Source organism: Neltuma alba, unplaced genomic scaffold, assembly GCF_004799145.2.
Source record: "Neltuma alba isolate B1F8T4 unplaced genomic scaffold, ASM479914v2 tig00003947_pilon, whole genome shotgun sequence".
Taxonomy (NCBI): domain Eukaryota; kingdom Viridiplantae; phylum Streptophyta; class Magnoliopsida; order Fabales; family Fabaceae; genus Neltuma; species Neltuma alba.
In genome coordinates this window covers 95,527-113,121 of record NW_021633491.1, presented here as the reverse complement: position 1 = coordinate 113,121, position 17,595 = coordinate 95,527, and the positions used below count along the sequence as shown (strand labels likewise).

The 17,595-nt window shown below is 32.8% G+C and overlaps 1 pseudogene; it reads left to right on the top strand.

The window, feature by feature from the left end:
• Nucleotides 1-9,388: 9,388 nt before the first annotated feature.
• Nucleotides 9,389-17,584, top strand: LOC114743114 (probable protein S-acyltransferase 23; annotated as a pseudogene).
• Nucleotides 17,585-17,595: the final 11 nt, after the last annotated feature.

Below are 17,595 nucleotides of genomic sequence, written 5' to 3'. Positions count from 1 at the left end.
CCGTGGCTAAGAAGCACGGAAGTGTTGCTTCATATACTAGAGAGATAGCTGCTGCTTCTATGTACTTGTCGATGTGGGCCTCTTCCGATGTCATTGAGGATTGAAAACTTGAAATTATTCTCTGGGACTTGAAATTTACTCAAAGACCAGTAAGTAATTATATTACATGTGCAGGAACTAGGAAGTTCAATTCTTATAATAAAAGCTAGAAAAAATATACATAAAAACAACTACTAAATGCAGTTATGCACAAATGCTGCAATGTTGTTAAGTCATGTCGCATTTGAGAAACAAGGAAAGCATACCATATAGAAGAACAATGAGGGTTTTCAATATGATCTGTGTTTAATCACTCCCTAAAATCATAATCAGTCACTGCCGAAATTAAAATAACGCTAGAAAGAAAATTGGAGGTGTTATTATTAAACTATGCATGTATTACATTTAAGAGTATTCAAAACCAAACTGAACTATTCACATTATTGCACTAAACTATTCAATCGAATGTGAACTGAACAAAAATCATATACTGTTAAGATTTCGTTCGGTTTAAAGCTTGTAGGACCTGATGAGTCAAGCCTCAACCAAACTTTGATATACTTATTTCATGCAGACTCATTGTTTTATACTACCTCCGGTTCTAATTATAAGAGCCAGTTGACTAATTTGAGGTGATTAATGAAGTAAATAGAGTTAGTTATTTGTCCTAAATCGGTGTTGTCTTTCCTAAAATATCCTTGCTAATCAAGTGTATTGATTAGAACTATCATTGTTAGAAGGGCTAGTTTGAAAAAATATATATAAATATGAGAGACAAAGTGGATTGGGGTCTTATATTTAGGACCAAAATAAAAGTCAAACAGGGTTTTATATTAAGGATTGGAGGTAGTATAACCGATTCACTAATAAATTAAGCCTAAACCACTTTTTGACTGAGAATGGATTATATTTCATTATAGTTATCAACAAGAATCGTAGGGGAAGGGATTAGTACCCACATTTAGGTATACGTTTGGTACGAGGGAAAATGAGGGGGAGAAGAAGGAAAATTTTAATAAGCTCAATATAAAAAATTAAAAAGTTGGAGTTAAAAACTTTTAATTAATTTTTATTACTCTTTTATGTTACTTCTTCTCTTATTAAAATTTCAAAACCTCACTTTTCTAATTTTTTAAATAGAGCTAATTAAAATTTTTCTTCCCCTCCTCTCCTCTCCATTTCCCTCATACCAAACAATACCTTAGTGTCGGATAGTGTTTCAAATAAAATTACCTTCAGTAAGAAAATATGTGTGCTTAACAAAAAAAGACTTAAAATAAAATATAACTCATGCTACTTGCATGTATAATTTCCCGTATTTATTGATAACTAGGTATATGATTTTTTTTAGGATATAGGATCAATGTTCATAACTATAATGAATGATGATGTCTGTGAGCGGAAGAAATTTAAATTTTTCATATACAAAATCAGTGACGTACAAACTGAAAAACATTTTGGTGAATTGTATATGTTATGATGGATATTATTCTCTATGTTTAACACAAAGTTGAGGTCGATAGCAAATTAGGAAAAAAAATGCAAGAAAAACCTTCAATTTTAAATAAAGATGTTTGACTCGTAAATACATGCAGCCCACTATCATACTGTCACGAAAAAACGAAGAAAAAATAGAAAATATATGTATATATCCTCAGGACATGTATTATGGTTCGATTCAAACTAATCAAAATTAACCCAAATAAACTAGAAATCAAAGAAAACAATTTTATTTAAATAAACAATTAAATATACCCCTTTTTTTTTTTTTGGTAATCTAGAGCAGACTGAGGTCTATGGCCCCCTCCCGATTCCCCCCGGTATCCAGCGCCTTTTCCTGAGTCCCTGGCCTTCTAAACTGGACCAGGTAACCCGGGGCAATTGACTAATCCGGAGTGGGATTATTTTTTAGGCACGCCCATGTAAGGTGCTTTGCACCAAAGGCGGTAAATCCCTCCCAACAAGCGCGGCTCCAGGTTCGAACTCTCGTCCGCCTGGGGGTGTGTCAGGTGTTGGTTAAATATACCCTTTTTTTTATAAACTGACAGGTTGCTTAAACCAAACCTTCTTTTTTTTTTAAATACAAGAGAGGGCAAAGCCCAAGCTACAAAGGAACTAAATAAAAGGGGAAACAAATCCCAAAAACTCTTTTCTCTACTAAAGTCTGCAAATGAACCGGCCAAGAATCCATAATAAAATATCTTGATAGGCCCTCTTTTGCCAAAGCATCAGTGACTTGATTTTGTTGCCTTGAAATGACTTGCATCTTCAGCTCCCAAGAATAACCCATGAAATTCTGAATGTGGAAGGAAATTAAACTCGCTCCTTTGTTACTTTGAGTATCTTTCAGCTTGTCCAAGAGATTTTTGAATGTTCTTTTTTTTTTTGTATAACTCTGAATTATTTTGGGCTTGATATTAATCTTTGTTAAACCAGAAGTATTAAAGTTAAAACCCTTTCAACAAATACGCTTCTCAGGATTCAAATTTGTATTATCTTTTTTATATATAAAGATAAAACCACTTACCATTATTTCAACCAACGGCTTATTGGTAAACTTTTGAATATTTTTGATTCCATATAAAAGAAAAACAATAATATTAAATCCTATGCTATGCAAAACCTGACAAATATTAAATCCTCAGCTTCCATCGGCAGCCATGGAGCCATTCTGGAATGTCAATCATAATATGTTTTTTTTCATTGATCATAGCACAGATAACTTCCTACCGTTGAAACAAAAAGTTCAGTAAATGCTCGTTGGACCACGCATAAAAATTGAGTTGACAACTGTATTGTTTTGTCCCAGTAATTTTAGAATACACGTTTTCTAAATCAATGAGTGCCATTATTTCTCTTCATTAGAATAATGAATCAAATTAGGAAAAACGTTTATTTTTTTGTACTTGGTTCGAAATGAAAAAGTTCTTATTTCATACTTGGTTTAAAAGATGCAAAACAAGGGAAAATTATAACGACTTCGCTACAAATAATAATTAATGAGAATCAAATGTCTAAAATCTATCTATCTATCTATCTACTTTCTACTTGAAATCTCATATTACCCGGTAGATAAATGGGTCGTGTTACCGGGTCCCTTGAATTTCATTTACCTTTTTTTTTTAAAATAATTTGCCTGCGGTCGACGTTACATTTTACTCTGGTCATAGGAAAGTATCCTATCGTTATGGGGAACCTTTTGATTTTTCTCATGTGCTATCGTCCACTTTCCAATGGTGTCTACGTCTTCTAACGTCTCAACAAGGTGAGGCTTCAACTATCTTGTGGTAGCAGATTTAGAGTTTCCATCTTTGCTTGATTTCTCCCTCTTCTTTCAGGCATCTCAATAAGATGAATCTGCATTCAACTGTTTTGTAGTAGCCGTTGATTTCTCGCTTAAAACACATTTTAAATTTTAATTTTAATTTCTTCTATTTTGATTTTTATGATGGTGTTCCTAATGACTCACGGTGCTCCTTCAATTTTTTATTTTCTTAGAAAGGGACGCAGAAGCGAAACTTGCTGGAACTAATGGGATGTGATGCGAACAGTTTTGGATAGAAGGATACTGATGGGAGGAAGACACATAAGGCATTGAGAGACAAGTACGGACCAGAGGGGTACAAACAAATAGGGATAGAAACAGGTCAAGCTTTGTTCTTAATAGGTTAGGCCTGTTTAGTAACATGCTGGCCTGAGCCTGGCCTGTGACTTGTAATAAGCTTTTTTTTTTTTTTAACATGAGCCTGGTCTGTATAAAAGTTTGGCTTGGCTTGAACCTGTTAAAAAAAACCTATAATTTTAAAATTTTCAAAATGCACAGTAAAAAATACATAGGCTAATAAAAAAATATAAAATATATGTACTACATAATAATTATTTTTTATTATTACCTTTTATTTAAATTTTAATGTTATAAGTAATATTTTAAATCTTAATTATAGTTAACATTATTAAAAACAATTTAAAGTAAGATTAGATATAAGTACAAAATAAAAATTAAAAATAAGATAAAAAAAAGACTAGGCCTAATAGGCTTTCGAAAAAGCTTAGGTTTGGCCTATTAGGCTAAACATGCTATCAAAAAAAACTTGAGCATTTTTCTATTTTGAAACAAATCAAGCCAAATACAGACTAGGCTGCAAACTATCTGTTTCTATCCCTACAAACAAATCGCATGACTAAAGTCCCCATTATGGGAATTATTTCCTTCTATTATCATGCTTCTTTTCTGCAACAAACGCACTCTAAGATTTTTTTTTTTTGGTTGATTTTGATAGGCTACTGACGGCAAAATGAAGGCTACCTGAACGAGAATATGTATTTCTAATCTACTGATTAAGGACAGACATCATACTCCCTCCGTTTTTTATTATAAGAGACGAATAACCAAATTACGTTGATCAAAAAGCAGTTAAAATTAGTTAAGAACAATCAATGTGTAAAAAATATAATTTTTTTCTAAAAATGCCCTCATTAATGAGGAGAGAGAGCATAAGAGAAAACAATTAAATTATTGAAAAAAAGAGAAGTGGGAGGAAGAGAGAGTGTGAGTTGAAGACAATAAATATGGGTAAAATAAGAAATCAATACAAAAAAGTAGAGACAACTTTTAAGTGTCTCTTATATATAAGAACATGCCATAAGCATCAAATGTCTCTTATAATAAAGAACGGAGGGAGTAGTTACTTGTATCTTTCTCCAAATAGCTATTAATAACGGCATGAATTTACCGATTTATGAATTAATCTACTCATTTGTAAATGAGAATATATGTATTGCAGTAACTTAATAATGTTTTGTCTCATATGATATGTTATATATTAGGCTGATTTATCAAAATAGCATGGATTTTACTTGTTTGCTAGCTCGAATCCGTGGCTTTGGTAGAAGCGTATTGCAGACAATCCAAATAGCTGCTAGACTCATTCTGGACGCAAGAAATTTTCTCGATAAATTATAAAACAATGAAATTTTGAATTTCTTTTTGATAAAATCAGTCTAGAGTTTTCAATTAAAAGACATTTATGTTCTCCATAAAATGGGGCATGAATCACTTTTCCAAAGTTAAAAGCAACTGTATCCAACTCTTAAGGGGTCACTCAAACTCAGGAACTCACTCATCACCAGTTCCTCCCCACCAATCCTACCAACTAAGAGTGTGTTTGGGATCACGTTTTGTGATCCCAAACTGACTTTTTCCAACAAAACTAGCTTCTGATTATAATTTTTGTTTGGAATTATGATAGAACAAAATGAACTTCATGAAAATAAGTAGCTTTTGGGTGAAGTTATATTTTGTTGCTTGTGGGATGCATCACGATGGGGTGAGAGAAAATAAGCTTTATGAAAATGGGATACACTCTCTCTTACCTCAAAAGAAATTCCATTTGCATAGAAAATGATCATACTATCCATATTTATTTGTTGCATATAATAAAATTTATTTCCTTTTTAGTCATTTTATATCCAAACTTACTTTTTCATCAATCATCAAAACAAGTGTCAGCTTTTCAAACTGATTTTTTTACAAAATCCAGTCCAAACATAAATTACATTACACTATCTGACTTTTATTCAATCTGACTTCTGTAAAAGTCAAATTGAAAAAAAAGTTACTTCTCCACCGTTAATCTAAACACATCCTAAATTATTCTAGAGGAAAATGCGGGATGCCCATTTCTATCTACTACGAATTCTATTTGTAGGAATCCTATGATCTTAATTATTATATATGAAATTTTGTGATTGATTTCATGGTCATTTAAAATTTAATTATGTATCAAAAAGTTTTAATTCTTGCATAGCTGTATGTATAATTATAAATTTACATGCAAATTTTATCATCCACCCTTGCAACGCACGGGTAGAATTTCTATTTCTAGTTTATAAGAAATCATAGCATCTGTAAACCATAAGCAATTATTAATTTTATTCTGTTCAATTTTTTATGTTTTTTTAAATCTTCAATATATTTTATTGATTTCTTGCATTTAAAAAAATTAAGTTTTAAATATTAAAAATTAAATATAAATTTTTTAAGTTATTCAGAAGAATTTTTTTTTTGGGGGGTGGGAAGTAGTTAACAGTTAGAGAAATTAATTTGGACAATGATTTATTTTCAGAATCCTAGGTCAATAATATATTTTCGTGGCAAAAAATTAAAAAAAAATTGCATTACGTTACTTTTCTTTTAGGGAAAATTGCAAATAAAGACCCCTCAATATATAAAATAGCAATCAGGGACCCTGAATTTGAGAAATTGCTCACAAGGACCCGGTCCCAATTTGCAATTATGAAATTATGACCAAATTACCAAAATACCTCTCTTTAATTTTTTTTTTCAAAAAAGAACACCACTGCCTCGCCGCAATCCGGCCGCCGGAGCTCCGCCACCTCAGCCACCGGCCGCCGGAGCTCCGCCACCTCGGCCGCCGGAGCTCCGATGCCGGCGGCCGGATTCCGGTGGCCTTCCTTTATTTTTTTTTTGAAACTGTTTTTTTTTTTTAAAATTGGGGGGAAGTGAGGTTGGGGGGATTTGATCCCCAATCTCATGCTTCCCAAAATTAGGAATGACCATTGAGCCAACAAATTTTTGCTAACATTATAATACAAAAAAAATATAAGTTAACTCATTTACTCTTGTTCCAGGTGATAACAAGAATACATTTGAAAATAACAAGTTCTGATTATAAAATAACAAGTCCGGGATTAAAATTTAACAACACGTTTTTTTTATAACAACACACTCTGTTGCAGGTGATAACAACAATACATTTGAAAATAACAAGTTCTGATTATAAAATAACAAGTCTGGGATTAAATTTAACAACACGTTTTTTTTTTATAACAACACACTCTGTTGCAGGTGATAACAACAATACATTTGAAAATAACAAGTTCTGATTATAAAATAACAAGTCTGGGATTAAAATTTAACAACACGTTTTTTTTATAACAACACACTCTGTTGCAGGTGATAACAACAATACATTTGAAAATAACAAGTTCTGATTATAAAATAACAAGTCTGGGATTAAAATTTAACAACACGTTTTTTTTTTATAACAACACACTCTGTTGCAGGTGATAACAACAATACATTTGAAAATAACAAGTTCTGATTATAAAATAACAAGTCTGGGATTAAAATTTAACAACACGTTTTTTTTATAACAACACACTCTGTTTCAAGTGATAACAACAATACATTTGGAAATAACGAGTCCTGATTATAAAATAACAAGTCTGGGATTAAAATTTAACAACACGTTTTTTTTTTATAACAACACACTCTGTTGCAGGTGATAACAACAATACATTTGCAAATAACAAGTTCTGATTATAAAATAACAAGTCTGGGATTAAAATTTAACAACATGTTTTTTTTATAACAACACACTCTTTTTCAGGTGATAACAACAATACATTGGAAATAACAGGTTCTGATTATAAAATAACAAGTCTGGAATTAAAATTTAAGAGCACCCTTTTTTTTATATAACAACACACTCTTTTTCAGGTGATAACAACAATACATTTGGAAATAACAGGTTCTGATTATAAAATAACAAGTCTGGAATTAAAATTTAAGAGCACCCTTTTTTTTATATAACAACACATTTTATTCCAAGTGATAACAACAATACATTTGAAAATAACAAGTTCTGATTATAAAATAAGAAATCTAAAATTAAAATTTAACAACACATTTTTTTATAACAATTAATTATTTTATACTTTTGAAAAATAAATTATTTATAACTTATAAAAGTATTTTAACTCTATTTAATTTGCTAAAAAAATAATTGTTATCTCCAATTTATAATCAAAACTTGAAGTGTAATTTATTATAGATTAAAAATACTTTTTTATTGTTCAAATTTATAAATAAAATTTAGAGAAAATGACAACACACTTTTTTAATTTTTTTAAAAAATTTTTAATCTATATATCTATACAACTCATTATAATATTTTTATATTATTTCATTCTTTAAATATTAAAATTTATTATTAAGTATTTAAATATTATAGTATAATTTATTATTTCATTCTTTAAATATTAAAAATAGTTTTTATATTTAAAGAAAAAAATAGTATTTTTAATTATAAATTAGAGATAAATTTCATTTATAAATTTAAGCAATCAAAAAGTATTTTTAATCTACAATAAATTATACTATTTATAATTTATAAGAAGTAGTTTGATTTATAATGAGTTGTATAGATATATAGATTAAAAAAAATTTTAAAAAAATTAAAAAAGTGTGTTGTCATTTTCCCTAAATTTTATTTATAAATTTGAACAATAAAAAAGTTTTTAATCTATAATAAATTACACTTCAAGTTTTGATTATAAATTAGAGATAAAAATTATTTTTTTAGCAAATTAAATAGATTTAAAATACTTTTTATAAGTTATAAATAATTTATTTTTCAAAAGTATAAAATAATTAATTGTTATAAAAAAAATGTGTTGTTAAATTTTAATTTTAGATTTCTTATTTTATAATTAGAACTTGTTATTTCCAAATGTATTGTTGTTATCATTTGGAATAAAATGTGTTGTTATATAAAAAAAAGGTACTCTTAAATTTTAATTCCAGACTTGTTATTTTATAATCAGAACTTGTTATTTCCAAATGTATTGTTGTTATCACCAGAAAAAGAGTGTATTGTTATAAAAAAAACGTGTTGTTAAATTTTAATCCTGGACTTGTTATTTTATAATCAGAACTTGTTATTTTCAAATGTATTGTTGTTATCACCTGCAACAGAGTGTGTTGTTATAAAAAAAAACGTGTTGTTAAATTTTAATCCCAGACTTGTTATTTTATAATCAGAACTTGTTTTTTCAAATGTATTCTTGTTATCACCTGGAACAAGAGTAAATGAGTTAACTTATATTTTTTTTGTATCATAATGTTAGCAAAAATTTGTTAGCTCAATGGTCATTCTTAATTTTGGGAAGCATGAAAATCCCCCAACCTCACTTCCCCCAATTTAAAAAAAAAATAGTTTCAAAAAAAAAAAATAAAGGAAGGCCACCGGAATCCGGCCGCCGGCATCGGAGCTCCGGCGGCCGAGGTGGCGGAGCTCCGGCGGCCGGATTCCGGCGAGGCAGTGGTTTTTTTTTTGAAAAAAAAATTAAAGAGGGGTATTTTGGTAATTTGGCCATGATTTCATAATTGCAAATTGGGACCGGGTCCTTGTGAGCAATTTTTCAAATTCAGAGTCCCTGATTGCTATTTTATATATTGAGGGGTCTTTATTTGCAATTTTCCCTTTCTTTTATCGGTAAAGCTCAAAAATATTCAGAGAAAAAGGAACCCTCTCCACGTCACTTCGTCGGCCGCTTCAGTTGAAAGAGAAGCCAACACGAGAAAAGATGAATAGTGGACGGAGCTGGGGATGTTATGAACCGAAGCTTCTGCGACGCCCCAGCAGATTCTAAATTCTTCTCTCTCTTTCTCCCTCTCCCTGCAAGCAATCACCAGTTAGGTTTCATCTTGATCCTTGCCCAGAAAACCCTTAATCCTAATAGCTTTTGAAATTCTGTTTTTTCTGTCGAATGCTATAGCCCAAATGGGTTCGTCGGAGATCGAGGTGGTGTCATCGGACTCTAAAACCCCGAAAATTCCCGATATACCTCCTGTAGTAGACGTGTTTTCTGCCTGTTCTTGTGGGGACTTTGAGAAATTGAGGTGGTTTGTGGAACAAGAAGGTGCCTCCGTTTCTGTACCTGATTCCAATGGCTATTATGCTCTCCAATGGGCATCCCTTAATAACTTTCCAGATATTGTGCAGTATCTCATTAAGGTACTCCCATGCTTTTTAATCATTTTTCTTAGTAAGTGATAATGCGAATGTGAGCTCAGCTTTGATGATAAAATATTGGGCTTGGTGAAATTTTGAACTGATTCACTTTCTTATGCATGAGGAAGGGAGTCTTTTTTTTTTTCCCCGTCATTTGTTTAGTCATTATGGTTAATAGAAGCAACAGTTGTAACTAAGGGTGTCTGCACGCTAAATTGCTATTCTGACAAGGCATAGATGGGCTATGTCACGTGTCGGCTTACCTTTTTTTTTGGCCCTCTAAAACTCTGTCTGGCTGTTTTCCTGATTCTTGAAGCACGGGGCCGATGTCAACGCTACTGATCACCTGCAACAGACGGCACTACACTGGGCGGCAGTTCATGGGGCAACTCCAGTGGCTGATTTGCTCTTGGAGAACGGTGCTTGGCTTGAGGCTGCTGATATACATGGATACAGGGTATTCATTTATCTGTTTGGAGAAGTTGGTTTTTTTACGTGGTTTGATTTAGTTATTATTTTTTTAAAAAAAATTTTGGTTGCTTTGTCATGGGATGGAATATATAATGTTGCTTAGTCTAAAGTGCCAGTTTCCCTGTATTCAATAAGATGGAACCTGCCCCCTCGGTATATGTTGATTACATTGTTTCTTGTATGGTGCAGGCAGTTCACTTTGCTGCTCAATATGGACAAACAGCTTTCTTAAATCACATCGTTGCAAAGTACAATGCTGACTTTGATGTACCTGATAATGAGGGGCGAAGTCCTCTTCATTGGTATGCCATCAAGCTTTGGATTGTTATGCCTGGTGACAGTCATTTGTGCCTTGTTTTGTAAATACTCCCCTCAAGCTTAAACACATATACTTGGTTGCCAATGTTGTTTCTGTCAAACGTAGTCTTGTTTAAGAGAATGGCCGGCTGGAAAATTATGTTTTTATCTATATGAGAATTATGTGCATGTTGAAAAAGCTATTTCATCAGAAGGAAAAAAAAAAAGAAAATCCTTGCTAATGAAATTAAGAATGACAAGATAATCAAGTGGTGCTTTTCTTGAAGGAAAAATTATATATTTTGAACTTTGTGCAAGTATTGAAGCTTTGGAAATTGAACTTCTGTGAAATGCAGATTAAGCATAATGAGACCATTTCACTGGACATTTTCATGTTATTTTTGTCTTTGTTGATCTTCACTATCTGTTTTATCAGTCTTTAGTGCAAGCTCAGTACTTAATACTGTAATTTTGAACCAGAGAATCCAGTAAACATCATTTTTCCTTCGTTTAAAAAAGTTGTGTTATACTTCTGGTTGGTAAATTTAACGCACTTCTGTTTTGGTAATAACCATGGCTGCATATGAATAGGACTAATTTTGTTGAAGATGTCGACTATCTTTGTTAGATTCTTGTATCCTTTATTCTTTTAGTTCTTCAAACAGGGCTGCTTATAAGGGGTTTGCTGATACAATCCGATTGCTTCTATTCCGGGATGCATGCCAAGAGAGACAAGATAAAGATGGTATGCGACACTGATCTTTGGTTTCTGTTCATTTGTATAATTTCTCAATCAATTGCTCTGCACATTATAAGCCCTTTCTTATAGTTTTAAGTTTTTGGTGAAGTTTGACTGATTTGATGTTGGTGGTCTATTTGATGCTGAGGTGAGCTATCACTTCCCCGGGCGGATGTTCTCTGTGGTTAATATTTTATAGTGTGTATTGGATAAACCTTGCAAGAATAATGGCATCAAAGGTAGAACCATTCTGTAATTTGCTAGTGTAAAGCTTTCTAATGTACTCCCTCTAGTTCAAAGTATAAGCATTAAATAACTAAATCACGCAACCCAAAAAGTTGGTCAAAATTAGTTAAAGACAATAAATATGTAAAAAATGCAACTTATTTTCCTAAAACACCCTTATTTATGGAAAGGGTAAGTGAGAGAGAGAATGAGGGGGGAAGAGATATGAGAGAGACATATAATTAATTAGGGGTAAAAATGAAAAAAATGCATTAAATGATTAGAAAAATCCAAATTGTATCTTATACAAAAAAATCAAGCCCCTTCAAAGATTTGATGCTTATATTTTGAGCTGGAGGGAGTGTTCCTTCACGTATATCTACTGATGCATCTGTTTTAACAATGGTTTTGTATTTCAAGATGCTGGAGAAACATTTTCTGTTGCTAGATTTCTTTTTATAATGCATGTAAATTTTTACAATGTAGCTCACTTTTATATTTGATGAAGACTGTTCTATACGAGTTTGGAAGCTATAATTATTTGTTACACTGGATTGGTGTTGCTTTCTTAAGTTATTATAACTAGAAAAAGATGTTTGTTCCCAAATCTATGGGTTAACTTAGAGTTATATTAGTCATTTTAGTTTTAAAGGAGACGGTACTCAATAAAACTACAGGTTGTACGCCGTTGCACTGGGCTGCACTAAGAGGAAATGCAGAGGTATGCACTGTGCTTGTACACTCAGGCACAAAGAAAGAACTGGCGGTGAAGGACAATGCTGGAAAAACTCCTGTACAGCTTGCACATGATAAAGGTCATCGGCATGTCACCTTTTTCCTTGTACGTAACAGTGTATTCATGAGGCTTTTGGTTGTATATTTTCTTGCTAAAACATCATTCATGAGACTTCCAAAAATGAGTAGGAGTAACCATCATTGCATGTAGTTCTTCTGTTGCATGCTCTTGAAGGAGATTTCGGAGATGCAAATGTTTTATATACGTATGTATTAACTTAGCGTAGAAGGAAACAAAGTGTCAAAAAAGAAAAAGAAAAAGAAAAAAAGAAATTATTGAAGGCCTCATTTCCATGAGCTTATGGGCGATGATCTGGATTAACATGGTAAAAAGGGAAATTTCTGAAGTTAATCTTTGAGTAACATCTGATGTGTAAGTTGTAATTAATATAAGATATTAGTTGATTGCGGTTAGTTAAGGGAATAAGTAATAATAGCCATTAGTTGAGGTAGTTTAGTTGTCAACTCCTTTATAAAGGAGTCCAATTGGAATATGGCTTATGCTTGTTGACTAATCAGAGTATTATTCAGTTTAATCTCTCTCCCCCCGCTCCTCTCTTCTTTCCTTTTTCTCTCTTTCACTATCCATCAACATCCTTATTCGTTTATCATCAAATTACTCTTCAAATGTAGAAGCCCGAACTTGCTGATTTTATTGTTTATAGTTTTGATTTTTTAAAATTTCAGATGATGATTCAGGACTAGACATTATTAGCTTGGTCCTGGGAATGAAATACCCAGCTTTTCTTATTTATTATAATATTCTTTTTTTTTCCCCCATGTTGGGTTTGTTATAGCTACAAGTTGAAAGGGTCTAAGTGAGGACATGCCAATGTCAGATAGTTTTAACATGAAATGCACGAATCCAAGATAAATTATTAGTCAGGGTTTCACTTTGTTTAGTATATAAAAATTTATATCTTATAGTTGAGATGTCTGTTGAACTATTGTAACTTTTATCCTTTACATAACATAGTTTAGTAGTATTTGTAATATTGTATGTCCTGAAGTGTACTGAAAACCAGATTAGACTAATTGTTTCAACTAAAAAACTAGTGTAAACCCGTACTTTAGTCTGGTCCTGAGCTAGGTCAAAAAATGGATGATAACAACAACAAAACTTTATCCCACTAAGTAGGGTTGATCACATGTATCTCATGACACCATTGAGCTCTATCACCCCAAATTTTTCTTATTTATGAAAACTTGTTACTACCATTGCAGTTATTCATTACTGATCCTGTAAATAATCTAGCCATAGTGCTACCGGGAAATTCTTGTTCTGCTAAGTTGGTTGTGTTTAAAATAATGATGTGAAGCCTGGGTGCAGCAGAAGTTAATAATTGGGGAGAATCTTACTGCCAGTTTGAAAGTACCGAAGGAATGTGTAGGAAGTAGCATTTGATTGATGTAAATTACTTTTGTCATTTGTAGTTAAGATATCTGCATTTCAACACAAATATTGGCTTTATAGCTGATAATGGTCTAATATATTGCAGTCTAATCAACAGAGAGCTCTAAGCAACCGCTGGAGAGACAAAATTTGTAGTGGGAGGATGGCAGATATCGGTTATGCTCCCATTTTATTTGTATTATAATCTTTGAAATGTTCCTCTTCACCAACTCAGTTGTTGCAGGTCTTTCAAGAACTTTTTTACAATTTTTTACATATTTTGTATCTTTATTGTAATATTTCTTTGAATATTTCAAAGATTGAATCGTTTCCTCGCTCTCCAGGTTCTAGTTTTCAAAAGATTACTGCTGTTGTCGGTCTTTGGGCTTGGACTGCTCTTTCCCTGGCAGTTGGTTCCTTGATTATGTTCTACAGGTGCAGTAGGTAAAATTTCTGTCTTACATGAATCTTCTTTCTTCTCTTCATTTTTATGCATCTCTCTGGTTTGAACAGACATTCTCTGCTGATGTAGCTGTTATTTTCACGTGAATGCTTTGATGAAAAGTCAAGAAACTAAGATCTCAGTTCCAAGTTCTGCGGTTTGGACCTAGCACTGTAAAATTTGACTAGCATGTATTTTGTATTTTGATGTATTTTGCTTTCCCCCCATTTTGATGGTTTATTCGAACTTAATTATGCTAAGATGAGTTAAAGGAGAATCATGTCTCTTTATCCTTTACCTTTCTCTTCTCCGTGTTGTGGTTGTTATATGATTTTTATTAATATATTCTTCTCTTCTTTCTCCGATTCACTATTATTTTTTCCTTTTATTTTGAGAAGACTGGTTCTTTCTGTTAGTCAACAGTCAACGCATTGCTAAAAATCGCTGGGATTGATGCATACTTCCTTTTTTCTACTTTGTCTTTATCTTTTGTTATTTAGTTATTAGGTTTTGGCTTGCATTGTTTAGTGATTTTAAGTGCTTACGAGTGCTATATCATCATTTAACAACGCACAAAGTACTGAAGCGGGCCTGATATAAAACCTATAACTTGTGGCCGTGGTCTTGACCACTTTAGCAAGAACTTAATAGTAAAGAATTATAAATTGCAGCCAATTACTTGATCTTAGATTCTTTTAACTTGTAGGGCCTTCCCAAATTTTCTGGTTATTACCATGTCAAGTTCTAGAACTTTGAGATGAGATAACTAAATATCTGAAATAGGAATTTTCATTTTACTTGAACCTACCAACAATGATATTGAGAGGACATGTACATCAATGTGTGTGGAGCAGGAGGACCGCTTAATGCCTATTGGTAAAGTGCCTTTTTCTTTTGGATTTGTCTTACAAGTAAGAAATTCAGACAGTTAGTTTAATTGCGTTATTTTTTATCTTTTGACTTTTCGAAGACATTCATATGACTTGCATTGCTTTATGCCATACTGTGCCAACGGGCTTGATGATACCAACTTCCTACGCTATCTGAATTTTTACCATATATGCTTATTACATGATCTAGTTTTGCCAAACGTGTTTTTATTTATAGTTGCCAACGTCAGAATTTTCTTAATGTTATTTGCACTTTTGTGCAGTAAAGATCCTGGTTATATAAAACGACCAGGAGATTCAGGTGCTCATAGTGATGCAGAGGTATGCAATGTTCTCACATGTAATCCCTATTGTCTATAAAAAGGTTGCTCCAAATTGTGATGGTCATGTTTAAGAAATAGTTTGCACCAGAGTCAGGTTTTAGCAAGAGAACCTTCAAATTATGTGGGCATCTTATCTGTGAGCATAGCGTCAATGAGGTAGTAAAGATGTGATTTCGTGAACAGTAGAATTATATTTCATGTATTGTAACTTGAATGACATCTAGTTATCAGGTTCTTCACTGCATTTGATTTGAACAATAAATGGATTTGACCATGCATGACAGTTTATATCTGTTCCTTTCAGACAAAACAATCATTGATGCAACTCTGGGTTTTCTTTTGAAACTCAATGGGAGATTATGAGTATTTATATCTTGATATGAACTGTAATTCTTACTGGATTATGAACAAATCTACTTGTTTTATTAACCAGAAAACGTGCTAATATTATATTTGGCGTTTTGTAGGATCCTTTATTGAATATTGACCTGAACAGCTCCTCTGTTTGGACAGGAAATTGGTCTCAACTTTGCCCTACCTGCAAGGTTTTTTTTTTTTGGTGCATTTGTTTGGGTATTGATGGAAGTACTGTTGAGTGCTAATTTGCAGTTAGAGTTTACTTTTTCAAGAACTCAAGTTTATGTAATACTCATTGTCTGCTTTTCTGGAATTGCATAATCAGATAATAAGAGCTGTCCGATCTAAGCATTGCCCTACTTGTAAGCGTTGTGTGGAACAGTTTGACCACCATTGCCCGTGGATATCTAACTGTGTGGGAAAGGTCAGGAATGTGGTATTTTAGTTTTCCCCCGCAAGAACAATTAATTCTTGTGGAGAATTTTGCTGATTGTTCTTTTTTCCTATTTACTTACAAAAGACGGATGGCTCATAGCACCAGGATTACTGTCCTTGTGGGTACTTTGGACTTGGAAATGAGATGCGCTGTTTAACTTTGTCACTCTACTATAAAAGAAACAGTTTATTTATTTATCCTTTTCTCTCATTTCCATTTTGCCTTAATGTCATAATGATTGTGCATCTTGCAGAGGAACAAAAGGGATTTCTTTATTTTTGTTTGCTTGGCAACTTTGACATCATTCATTAGCGGTGCTGTTACGGTTCAAAGTATTACTTAAAGAGCTCATTTTGCCTTGTCCTACATTGAAATCATATTGTATATCATTTTATTTGAATTTGAGACTATCCTTGTTTCCATCACAGGAATTTGGACATTACCGATAGGATTGTCAGAAGGAGAAACACGGGTCCATCATATGTTAGTACAGCATCCTGGGGCTATTGCATTTCTGGTGCTGGACACTTTTATTTTCATTGCTGCTGTAACTTTGACGTCAACACAGGCTTCAATGGTGAGTGCTTAAATCATTATCACGTTATTGCCATTGTTATTTTATTCGTAGCATATATATTATGTTCATTAGATTTTATTGCGTAACGAAGGTACAATACCCTAAACCCTTAACTTTCGGTGGTTCTAATATTTTAGCATCACTTCCCACAAGTCTACTTTCCATGAGGCCCCCAACATTCTCCTAGTCGATTTTCTTTGCAGTCCTCTAACACAATGAACTTGTGAAGCAACTTAGCCGCATACTTGTCAAATGAGAAACATTTGAAGTCGTCTAATATGAATGTACTAAAATTTATGTTTCTTAAACACCTTCAAGATAAGTAGCTGACGGGAGACCTTTTATGCTTTGTGCAGATAGCTCAGAATATCACCACAAATGAAGTGGCAAACTCTACCCGATATGGGTATCTTCGTGGTCCTGATGGGAAGTTTAGAAATCCATACAACCATGGTTGTTGGAAGAATTGTTCTGACTTCTTTTTTCAGGGCTATACGGATGATGACGGCATTGCTTGGCCTTCATTACAGCGGGTGGCGACGTAGAACAATTGTCCTTTGTGGCATCAGCACATCCTTGTATAAGATCATTCCGTTCTGTATTTCTAAATTGGCGAACATGTATTTTGATAGTAATTTGCGGGCAGGTTGGTCATGCTCTTCAGCTCTTGTATGTACATCGGAACGCAGAGCACAAATAAACAAAACATCCCATTTCTAGGTACCTGATTGGCATCAATTCTATGATTTTACCCCACTGCATTTAGGAGTGGCCTTGTGGAAGTTTTTTTTTT